This window comes from Heteronotia binoei, chromosome 21, assembly GCF_032191835.1.
Source record: "Heteronotia binoei isolate CCM8104 ecotype False Entrance Well chromosome 21, APGP_CSIRO_Hbin_v1, whole genome shotgun sequence".
In the NCBI taxonomy this organism is placed as follows: domain Eukaryota; kingdom Metazoa; phylum Chordata; class Lepidosauria; order Squamata; family Gekkonidae; genus Heteronotia; species Heteronotia binoei.
The window spans coordinates 92,070,148-92,083,476 of NC_083243.1; positions in this window are offsets into that span (position 1 = coordinate 92,070,148).

Genomic DNA, 13,329 nt, shown 5'->3' on the forward strand with positions numbered 1-13,329 from the left:
CCCGTGTGGGGACCCCACCCCAACCCTGTATGGGCGGAGAGCCTATTTTGGCTCGCCCCCGGGGCCTGATGGACCCAGAACGGTTCCAAACGGCCCTGAGGGACCCTTGGCCCATTAGCAATTCCCTCGATGGCCTTGTGGAGACCTGGCAAGACCGGCTAACCAGGGCCATCAATGAAATAGCACCCCGGCGCCCTCTGCGCCCTCGTGTGAGGCTGGCCCCATGGTACACCTTGGAATTGCGCCAGCTGAAACAAGGGCTCAGACGACTAGAGAGGCAGTGGAGACATACTCGAGACGAAGCAATGAGAACATCCTACAGAAGGTTTATGAAGTCTTATGAGATGGCAGTCAAGGCTGCAAAGAAGAACTACTTTGCAACCAAGATTGCATCTGCAAATTCGTGCCCAGCACAATTGTTTAGAATAATTGGGGACCTTATAACATTGCCACAAGGCAAACCAAATATTAGAGAATTGGAGATCGGCTGTGAGGCATTTGCGAAATATTTTGCAGATAAAATCTCATTGCTCCGCCAAGACCTGCCTACCCCCTTGGAAACAGTAAGCAAAATTGAGGCTCCGTGCCTGTCTTCGGGTTTGGTGCTGGATCACTTCGACCCGCTCAATCTGGAGGAAGTCGATGGGATCCTCTCTGCTGCTCGCCCAACAACACGCGATTTGGATCCTTGCCCCTCTTGGCTGATTAAATCTTGCCAGAGGGAGCTTAGATGTCCTTTACGGGTCATCATAAATAGATCCCTCACAGAGGGGCATTTCCCAACGCCTCTGAAAGAGGCGTTGGTCCACCCTCTCTTAAAAAAAGCAGACCCAGCCAAATTGGCGAATTACCGTCCGGTGTCTAATTTACCATTTTTAGGTAAAATAATTGAGAGGGCAGTGGCGTTGCAGCTACAGAGGTTTCTAGATGACGCTTCCGTTCTTGACCCGTGCCAGTCTGGTTTCCGACCGGGCCATGGGACGGAGACGGTGCTGGTCGCCGTGGTAGATGACCTTCAGTGGCAACTGGATTGGGGCGGCGCTGCGGTACTGATGTTATTAGACCTGTCGGTGGCATTTGATACAGTCGACCATCAGCTGCTAAAGCGCCGCCTCGCCGACATTGGGGTTGGGGGGTTGGCCTTGCAATGGCTTTCCTCCTTCCTCTCAGGTCGGGGGCATTGGGGGTGAGCGATCCCAGAGACATACACTAAATTGTGGGGTGCCTCAGGGAGCAGTTCTCTCCCCAATGCTGTTTAACATTTATATGCGTCCCCTTGCCCAGATTGTCCGGAGGTTTGGGCTGGGTTGCCATCAATATGCAGATGACACCCAGCTCTATCTGCTAATGGACGACCAGCCCGGCTCCGCCCCGGGGAATCTGGACTGGGCTCTACAGGCTGTTGCGACGTGGCTCAGATTGAGTGGGCTGAAGCTGAACCCAGCGAAGACAGAGGTCCTTTGTGTGGGTCGCGGCACCCCGGGAAGGGAAATAGCTTTCACAACCTTCGACGGTGCACCATTGAAACCAGCGTGCCAGGTAAAGAGTTTGGGTGTTTTACTGGAGCCTTCATTATCAATGGATGCCCAGATAGCAGCCACTGCCAAGTCAGCATTCTTCCATCTGAAGCGGGCAAGGAAGTTGGCCCCCTTCCTGGAGCGTCGTGACCTCGCAACAGTGATCCATGCAACGGTCACCTCAAGATTGGACTACTGTAACGCCCTCTACTTGGGGCTACCTTTGTGCCGGACCCGGAAGTTGCAGCTGGTGCAGAACGCGTCGGCCAGGCTACTGTTAGGGCTCCCGAAATGGGAGCACATACGGCCGGGGCTACGCGGACTGCACTGGCTGCCAATTACATACCGAGTCCGGTACAAAGTGTTGGTCATTACCTTTAAAGCCCTATATGGCCGAGGACCAGCCTACCTAAGGGACCGTCTCTCCCCATATGAACCTCAGAGGGCACTGAGGTCAGTCGGAAAAAATAAAATGACTATCCCTGGGCCAAGAGAGATTAGGCTCCAGAACATCAGAGCACGGGCCTTTTCAGCTGCGGCCCCTGCACTGTGGAACCAGCTTCCGGAGGAAGTGCGGGCCCTGTGGAACCTTGACCAGTTCCGCAGGGCCTGCAAGACCGTCCTTTTTAAACAAGCATATACCGACATCGACTGCTGAATTGCTATGAAGAGGTATCTGCCACCTACATTATTATGGAACTACTTAAACTGGCAGAACCAGCGTCAGAATATCACTATTGCTGCCAGATAAAGATAAAGATAAATTTAAATTAATTTATATTATGTATTTTAATATACCAACTGGTTTTTATATGTTTAATCTTTTAATTGTTAAATTTAAAGTTTTTACCCATTAATGTAAATGTATAGAATGCTGTTAGCCGCCCTGAGCCGCTTATGCGGGGAGCGCGGGATACAAATAAAATCTATTATTATTATTAAATCCTTTTATTCTTAATCCTTCTATATCTTTTTCATCTTGTACCTGCATCAATAATATTTCAAGAATCATTATAAACAACAGTGGTGAAAGTGGACAACCTTGTCTAGTACCTTTGCTGATTTTCATATCTTCTGTAAGATCTGCATTTATACATAACCTTGCGCTTTGTTCAGAATATATTGCTTTTATCATTCTTATAAAGCTTTCTCCAAGCTCCATTTTTTCTATTACTGCAAACATAAAGTCCCAGTTTAAATTGTCAAATGCTTTCTTTGCATCTGTGAAGAATAATGCTACTTCTTTTTCTGGATGTCTTTCATAATATTCTACAATATTTACAACAGTTCTAATATTGTCTCTTATTTGCCTTTTGGGAAGGAAACCTACTTGATCTTCCTTTATAAAATTTATCAAATGCTGTTTAAGCCATTCTGCCAGGATCCTTGTATAAATTTTATAGTCATTATTTAATAGTGAAATTGGTCTATACTTTTTTACATTCGTGACATCTCTATCTTCCTTAGGTATCAACGAAATAACAGCTTCCTTCCATGTGTTTGGTATTTTCCCTTTCATTGTTATCGTATTCATCAACTTCTGCAACTTTGGTATTAATTCCTCTTTGAAAATTTAAAAAAAATTAGTTGTATATCCATCTGGCCCAGGTGCTTTCCCATTTTTCATTGCATTGATTGTGGCTTCAATTGCTATTTTTTCAATTGGATCATTCAAAACTTTTTGCATATTTTCAGTTAAGGGCTCTATTTTTACCTTTTGTAAATATTCATCCATCTTCTCCTTTATTTTAACACCTTTAAATAATTTGGCATAATACATAAAAATTCTCTTTTTATTCCCTCTTGGGTAACCACTTCTCTTCCATCTACCACAATTTTATTAATAATTTTACTTTCCCTCTTTTTATTGTCAAGCCAAATACTTTCCCGGTTTATTTGCTCCCTCAAAGGTTTTCTGCTGCAATCTTTTCAAACTCCATTCCACTTCTTTATTTAACAAATGTCTCATTAGAGTTTGTAATATTGTAATTTCCCTTATAATTTTCTTTTTCCCTGGCCTTTTTCTCAACTTCCCTTCTTTTTCTTTATCTCATTTTGAATGTCCAACATCTGTTTCTCTTTTACTCTTTTGTCCTTATTATTCAAAGTAATCAACATTCCTCTCATTACTGCTTTGTAAGCATCCCAGACCGTCTGGAAATCTATGTCCTCTTTGTCATTCATTTGGAAAAAGGCTTTAGTTTCATTTTCTAGGTATGTCACTGTTTTTTTATTCTGTAGCAAATCTTCATTCAATCTCCATCTTCTCAACTTCTTGGACAATTTTGTAATCCACATTATTGGGTTATGGTCAGCCCCAATCTTAGGTAAAATCTCTATTTTCCTTGTTATAAGACCTAAATCTTAAAAGTTTGGATTCGTAATGAATCAAAAAAATATGCTACTAAATATATTACCATTTAATGAATCAGAAATTCATAATAAATTATTTAAATACATGGTGACAGTGGCAAGAGTTTGCTTTTAAACAAAAAGTGAAATATGCTCAGAACTGATTGACTGAAGAAATAAATTAACTGATTATATGACAATGGCAATGCTGATATCTTACTTGCTCAACAGACTAGAATCCAAATTTCAAGAAAAATGGAATGTATTTTTTGCATATATTGATAAAACTAGGTTGGAAAGTTTTAAAGATTAAAATAAGAATAAAATGAAAAAGTCCAGAAAGATTAAGAGACAGAATTGAGCAACATACATTTATGAAGTTTATGGTTACAATCAGGAACTCCTTTGCATATTAGGCCACACGCTCCTGATGTAGCCAATCCTCCTGGAGTTTACAGTAGTTCCTGTACTAAGAGTCCTGTAAGCTTTTGGAAGATTGGCTACCCCAGGGGTGTGTGGCCTAATATGCAAAGGAATATTACAGTTCCCATAATACACAAAGAGATGGAGTAGAAGAACTGGTCAACAAGAAGGGATGCTACTGCAAGATATTTCTACCCTCTCAATTCTTCCACGGTATCCTATAATATTCACCCTATCAATAGGAAAGCTAAATAGGACTTGGGTTAGGGCAATGGCTTGCAACTCTTGTCTGGGGGGACAAGGGAATTATTTTATTATAGAGCTTCCAGTGGTTCCGAGAGAGGACTTGTGTCACTTCCAATTTTTCCTTGGAAGCGATGTAACAGTTTTTTCTCTCTCACCAGTATTCATCAGAAAAGTAAAATGGCCTATTTGCACAACTGTCAAATTTGGGAGGAACATATAGCCGAGGACCTGTCTACCTTAGGGACCATCTCTCCCCACATGTTCCCCAGAGGGTACTTAGATCAGGAACTCAAAATTTGCTGTTGATCCTCAGGCCAAGGGAGGCAAGACTCAAAACACATGAAAGAGCCTTTTCTTTTTTTCCCCTTTTTTCCATATTCAATTTAGGTTTATTTATAACAGCACACATAACAAAAAATTAACAAACATAGAAAAGAAAATGCAACTACAAATAATAACTAAATAACAACTAAATTGGAGGCAATGAGGATATACCCAATTTAATTACATTTCATTCCCTCCATTTGACTCCACATTTTACTTTCTTATCACCCATTTTCTTTAATTCTGCCCCTTCATATATTCTACTATCCAATCACTTTACATACTAAGTTTTTTTTAATTATATACACCGTATCCTAATATTTCCCTTCTTTGTCAATTCCATTTTAAAATTCTGCACCTTCTATACATCCATTTATATATCCCAATTACCCTTCTAGTTTTCAAGTTATTTCTAACCAATCATATAGAAACTGCCAAGTCTTCTTACATTCTTGTACATTTCCCTCTTTTAATTTAACGGAGAGATAATCCATTTCTGCAGTTTCTAATAATTTTTGAATACATTCTTCCCACTGGGGTATGCTTTGTGTTTCCAATACTTCACATATACTAATCTTGCCACTGTCACTGCATGGATTAAAAACCTATTCATTGGTTTAGAGAGTGCGTTCTGGCACATATTTAAAAGATACACCTCAGGTACATATTGTATATTTACTTTTAAGATTTTTTTTTAAGGGAACTATGGATTTGCTTCCAATAAGCTTTTGCTTTATCGCACTGCCACCACATATGATATAGCAACCCTCTAATTTTTTTGGCATTTCCAGAATTTGTCAGAAATATTTGGGTACATTTTGGCTAGTATGTCAGGAGTGATATACCATCTTATATAGGTTCTCTTTGAAAACTGTTGATCTTGTAATTCTAATTTTTTTCCCCACACTTTTCCCCATGCCAATAAATCAATATTACGCCCAATATTTTGCATCCATTTTATCATACTTTCTTTCACTATTTCCTCTTGCATTTTCATTTTAAACAGTTTTATTAATAGCATATGGTAACAATATCCATTTATATCATCTGCATTCCTAACCCATATGATATTTTCTAGTCCCCCCCTGCCATTTATAGACTCCTGCCGAAGTTATATACTTCAAGTTCACTTATAAAGGTACCTTTAACTATAACAATCTAAATTTATATTCTACCTTTTTCTAATACTCATTATTAAAAAATTGTCCAATGTCTTTTTACGTTCCATTCTTTCTCTACATAACCTCTAAATTTCTTCCAATCCCTTTTAAACACTTCTAAATCACAGTCTCTTAGAATTCTTGTTAGTTTATCCATCTCACTCCACGATAAAACTTTCACAATCCAGTCCCATTTCTCTGGTATTTTTTCTTGCGTCCACAACTGCGCATACATTGTCCTAGCAGCTGAGAGCAAGTACCAAATTAAAGTTCTATCTTCTTTTGGAAATTTTTCCATTTGTAATCCCAACAGAAAAGTCTCTGCTATTTTCTTGAAGTCATATCCCAGAATCTTAGATATTTCTTGTTGTATCATCTGCCAGAACTTTTTCGCTCTTTCACATGTCCACCACATATGATAAAAAGAACCTTCATGTTTCTTACATTTCCAACATCTATCCAACATCTTTTTACTCATCTTTGCCAGTTTTTTAGGAGTCATATACCACCTATACATCATCTTAAAACAATTCCCTTTAATACTCTGACATGTTGATATTCTCATAGAGTTCTTCCAAAGATACTCCCATGTCTCCATCTGTATTTCCTTGTTTGCATTGATTGCCCATTTAATCATTTGAGATTTTACTACTTCTTCTTCTAGACCATTTCAACAATAACTTATATATATTGGATATTAATTTTTCATTATCTCCAAGCAGAACTTTTTTCCATTTCAGTTTGTTCGTGTCTAATTCCTTCAGATTTAATATCATTTTCCATCAAACTTTTTATTTGTTGCATTTGAAACCAGCCATACTTATTGTTCAGCTCTTCAGCAGATTTTAATTCAACTTTATCACCTTGGATCTTTAGTAATTGATTATACGACAACCCTCTCTCTTCATCAGATTGAACTGTTATTTTTATTACTTCTGCTGGAACTATCCATAATGGCTTTCTTTCATCACCATATTTCTTGTACTTTATCCATGTATTTAACAAATTATTTATAATATAATGGTGAGAAAAAAACCCATCCATCTTTTTTCCCCCGTAGTACATATAAGCATGCCAGCCAAATTTGTTTCCATAAGCTTCTAGCAATAAGAGTTTTTTATTTAACAACATCATCCAATCCTTTATCCACGCCAAACAAACTGCATCATGATATAATCTTAGATCTGGAAGCTGAAATCCTCCCCTCTCTTTAGCATCTGTTAAAATTTTCATCTTGATCCTTGGTTTTTTCCCAGCCTGTACAAATTCTGAGATCTTCCTTTGCCATTTATTAAATTGTTTACTATCTTTCACAATTGGAATAGTTTGAAATAAATACATTATTTTTGGCAAAATGTTCATCTTAATTGCAGCAATCCTACGCAACAAAGACAGATTAAGTCTATTCCATTTCACCATTTCATCCATCTTACGCCATAACTTTTCATAATTATTTTTGTACAAATTAATATTCATTGTTATTTTTAAACATAAATATTTAACTTTAGAGGTAACTTCACATCCCGTCAAACTCTGCAATTCTTTCTGTTTATTTAGTTGCATATTTTTACATAGAAATTTTGATTTTTCTTTATTTATATAAAGTCCTGCCAGGTCTCCATATTCTTTTATCTTAGCTAGCAACAAAGGTATCACTTGTATCGGATTTTCAGTTATAAACACAATATCTTCTGCAAATGCTCTATACTTATAAGAGAATCCTCTAATTTTCAGTCCTTCTATTTCTTTATCATCTTGTATTTGCCTTAGCAAAATTTCAAGAGTCATTATAAACAGCAATGGTGAAAGCGGACATCCTTGTCTTGTACCTTTGCTCGCCTTCATTTCATTTGTAAGATCTGCGTTTATACACAATTGTGCTTGTTGTTCTATATAAATTGCTTTTGTCATTCTTATAAAATGCTCTCCAAGATTTATCTTTTCCATTACTGCCAACATAAAGTCCCAGTTCAGATTATCAAAGGCTTTCTCTACATCGACAAAGAATAATGCCACCTCCTTTCTGGATGTTTCTCATAATATTCTACAATATTTACAACAGCTCTTATATTGTCTCTTATTTGCCTTCTAGGGAGAAATCCCGCTTGATCTTCCTTTATAATCAAATATTGCTTGAGTCGTTCTGCCAGAATTCTTGTATATATCTTATAGTCATTGTTTAATAATAAAGTTGGTCTATAATTCTTTACATTCGTGACATCTCTATCTTCCTTAGGAATCAACGAGATTACAGCTTCTTTCCAAGTATTTGGAATTTTTCTTTTTGTTCTTATCGTATTCATCAATTTTTGTAATTTTGGTACTTTCTCTTCTTTAAGAATTTTATAAAATTTAGTTGTATATCCATCCGGCCAAGGAGCCTTACCTACTTTCATTACATTGATTGCTGCTTCGATTTTAATTTTTTCTGTTGGGTCATTCAAAATCTTTTTCACATATTCAGTCAAGGGTGCTATTTTAATATTTCATAAATACTCTTCCATTTTTTCTTCTTTTATTTTCACACCTTTGAATAAATTTGCATAATATTTAAAAAATTCCCTTTTAATTCCTTCTTGAGCTACTATCTCTTTTCCATTAGTCACAATTTTGTTAATAATTTTATTTGCTTTCTTTTTCTTCAATTGCCAAGCTAAGTACTTCCCAGGTTTGTTCGCACTTTCAAACGATTTCTGTTGCAAACTTTTCAAATTCCATTCCAGTTCTTTATTCAACAAATGTCTCACTTGAGTTTGTAATATAGTAATTTCCCTTATTATTTTCTTTTTCCCTGGTCTTTTTCTCAGTTCCTCTTCTTTTTTCTTTATTTCATTTTGAATGTCCAACATCTGTTTTTCATTTGCCCTATTATCTTTATTATTCAATGTAATCAATATTCCTCTTATTACAGCTTTGTAAGTATCCCAAACCATCTGGAAATCTATATCATCAGTATTATTTATTTGGAAAAAAGCTATGGTTTCCTTTTCTAGAAATGTCACAGTCTCTTTATCTTGTAGCAAATCCTCATTTATTCTCCATCTTCTTGTTTTCTTTTGCAATTTCGTAGTCCACAATATTGGATTATGATCTGCACATATCTTTGGTAGAATCTGTACTTTTCTAGTTATGAGGCCCAAATTTTTAGAGCCCCATATCCATTCTAGAAAAAGTATTATGTCTTACTGAAAAAAAGGTATAGTCTCTTACTTCAGGGTTAAATTTTCTCCAAATATCTTCCAAGCTTTCTTGTTTAACCAACTCAAAAAAAGATTTTGGTAATTTCCCTTCTTTGTTATTGCCCTTTTGGTCAGACCTATCTATATTGTTTTGTATTGTTCCATTAAAATCACCCATCATCAAGATCTGGTCATAGGACACTTCATCCAATTGTTGATTGATATATTTAAAAAAAGCATCTTTTGCACCATTTGGTGCAAATAGTCCTAATAACAACATTTTCTTTGCGTCAGTCATTACTTCCACTGCTACATATCTTCCATCTTTGTCCTTAAATATCAATTTTGGCTCTAATTGTTCCTTAATATAAAAACCACACCCCTTTTCTTTTGTTCCGCCAATGAAAATAATTCCAACCCCAATTGTTTATTCTATAAAAATTTGTAATCCTTTTGTTGTATATGAACTTCCTGTAAACAAATTATATTACATTTTTGTTTTTTAATCCAATGAAATGTTGCTTTCCTTTTTTGTGGTGAATTTAGTCCATTTATATTCCAAGATAGTAATTTATAATCCATTATGGTGCAAAGTCTTTATTTTCTTCAAAAAAGCTACACATCTCCTGCTCATTCCTTATTGTAATCCTTCTTCCACATAGCTCAAAACCCAAACCTTCAGGTAGTATCCATCTGTATCTCATTCCCTCAGCACGTAACTTCTCTGTCAGTCTTTTGTATTTCTTCCTGTCATTTATCACTTGTCTTGGCAGCTCTTTCATTATTTTGACTCTGCTCCCTTCCACTATCAGAGGCTTTTGAACGTTTTTATTCAGAATTTTCCCTGCCATGTCTTTTGTCCTTAATTTTATAACTATATCTCTTGGTAGGCCTTTGTCTTTTGCATATGATGAATTAACTCTGTACATACTGTCAAACATGTTCCTGGACCTTTCAGGATCTTCCTCTAAAAAGTCAGCAATTATTTTCACCATATATTCCATTAATCAGTTTCCTCCCCTTCAGGTACTCCTCTCAGATGCACTTGGGTTTCCATTAACTTGCAGTCATGAACTGTTACCTTCTCTTGTAGCTTTAATAAGGTGGAAGCATGTACATTAACTTTCTCTTCAATATCCTTGACTCTGTTTGTCACTACAACCACCTCATTTTTGAAATCTTCAATTTCTTTTTTAAGATCTCCAATGTCCTTCTTAAGTTCTTTTTTACAAGCTGTTAACATCTTTTCCACACCCTTCATAATCCTAGCCTCCATAGCATCAAATTGACTTTGCATTTTGTCCAAAGAGTGGGCTCTTGCACGAGTTTGTCTTTCTTCTGACATAAAAAAACCTTCAAAAATTCTAAAATCTCAAATTCTAAAGTCCAACACCAAATCTAATTGCCCTTTAAAATGAGACTAATTTCGCCATTCTCCGACCTTCCTGAGCTTAAATATTGATTTTTAACAGTTTTTGACAATTTTCATTTCTTCAAAATGGCGATTGTAATTTCTCTATGGTTAAAATTCCTAGCATAGGCCTTCTTCTTGCTCCTCTCCCGTTTCAGCTTTTACTTCCTGGTTCACTAGGCCCCAGTTCACGTTCTCCAATTATCGCGATCTTTGGAGTGCTTGTTATGTTGATTGCAAGTGCAGAGCTACGACACCGATGCATACGTCAGCCACCACAGGTATTCAAAACAAATCTTTTCTTTCACAGTTTCTTTCAAAGTCCTTAATTTAACAGAGTCCAAGTTTTAAATTTTCTTTTCCTCACCTCCCCTTCTTTGTAATTCGATCTTTCGCACCTTCCAATGTTATTTAGATTAGCTTAAAAAAGCCTCGGAGCGAGAGATTGTAATCAAGTACCTCTCAACAGCTATGCAGCTTAAACTTCGGTCTTCTCAGTTTTCAGATGTTTATCAGTTCCAAAAGAGAATGAGATCCCAACAGGCTTATGCCAATTAAATGGCTCTATAATCCTCTGTAGATGCTGGAAACTCCACTTCCTCGGCAGTCCTCAAAGCCTCAAAAAGATCTCCTCCAAGATCAATTTTTAGCCAAGGTTAACCGTCTCAAAGTTGCCATAAGTATCCTGGACAAATCTCTATCTGAGAAATGTAGGCAGAAAGCCAAAAGAAAGGCTTTTTACTACCCTGAACAGAGAATTAAGTTTCCCCTTATTCAGGAGACTGCAGCCCAGCTGGATTCTCAGACCGGAAGCCTCCTCTTGCATTTTCATTTCAAGTAGCAGATTATAAAATCATGTTATAAACTTTCCTTCAGTTCCCATAATTTTATCAAGTTCATTAATCTGTTTTGCAAAGCCGAATTCTTTATCCTTCCCAGGTTCATTCAACCTTTCTTTCAATTTAGCAATTTGCAATTTGGTCCACCGATCTAAATGCATATCATCTTCTATCTTCAAATTACCTAAATCAACCAATAAATTTTCATAAGTAAGGTTTTCTTCCATTTAAACAGATTTGGAGATACCAACGCCTCTACTGGAAACAACAACCTCGGGATGTTTTTATATATCTGTGGCTTAATCCAAGTCCATGTTTGATAGATAGCTTTCTGAATTTCATGTCTAAAAAAATGCTTATTTTTGACATAGCTTGGTACCAGATATATGTGCCAACCTTTTGGGAGATCAGCACCTTCTAAGATTAATAGTCTCTTATTCTTTAACAGTATCTAATCTCTTATCCATAACAATGTACAGGCTCTATAATATGTCTGCCAGTCAGGTAATGCCAGTCCTCCATGCTATTTCGGATCTTGGAGAACTTTCAATTTAATTCTGGGTTTCTTTTGTTGCCATATAAATTTAGTTATCAAATTATTTAATTGGGAAAATATCTGAGGTAAAGTAATTGGGGTCATTTGGAATAGAAACAACATTCTCGGCAACACACTCATTTTCACAGTTGCAATTCTGCCCAACAGCAAAAGTTGTATATCTTGCTATTCTAGGTCTGTTTTTATTTCTTTTAGTAGTTTATCATAATTATCAGTTTTCAAGGTCTTTACTCTATCTGATATATAAATTCCTAAATACTTCACTTTTTTCATATCTAAATTCCAGTTTATCTTCTAGCTCCCTAATTTGTTCTTTTGTCATAATTTTTGACACAAAATTTTTTTTTTTAGATTGACTTTAAGACCTGCTACCATCCCAAATTCATTCAACCTTTCTTTCAATTTGTCTATTGATATCAATGGATCCTCTGGAATAAACACCACATAGTCGGCAAATGCTTGCAACTTAAATGATTTGCCTCTAATTTTTGCTTCTTTTATTTCTTGATTCATTTGTATCTTGTCCAACAAATATTCCAACATCAATACAAACAGTAATGGCAAGAATGGACATCCCTGTCTTGTTCCCTGCTCAATCTGAATCTGATCTTTCAGAACACTGTTTACATTAACTCTAGCTTTTTGATTAATATATATAGCTTGCACCATCTGTTTAAAATATTCTCCGTAACCAATATCCTCTAAGCACCTCATCATAAATTTCCAATTGACACTGAATGCTTTCTCTGCGTCCAAGAAGATACAGGCCATTTGCTTATCTGGATGATGTTGATAAAACTCCAGTATGTTCAAAACTGTCCTAATATTCTGCTGAAATCTCCAGGCCCCAACCTGAGTTTTTAGTTAGACTATGGGCCTTCCAGTTCATCAAGCTCTCACAGCAGGATTGAAAACTGTAGAGTAGGGCAAGCATGAAACTTGCTAATATTTTTACTTGATAATACTTGCTAATAATGCTAATATTTTTCACCATACAGAGTCTGAATGGAAGATGAATACATAGCAGCAAAATAAAACTTAGGATGCTTCCACTTTTCAGTAAACCATGGCTTGATTCTGAAAGCATTTATTTTTGAGATCAAATAGAGAACAGAGTAATTCTGGAAACTGAGAATGGCAATATGGTATTTCTTTAGAAAACTAATTTATGGAACTTGCTGTCAGATGTAGAAGTGGTTCCAGAAGGTCTTAGAAAGGGATTAATAGAGGGTACATCTCTCAATAACTATTTAATGGAATCTCTATATCTAGAGATATAGATGACTTCCCTAGTAGATGGCAATGGGGAAGGCAATGGCAAA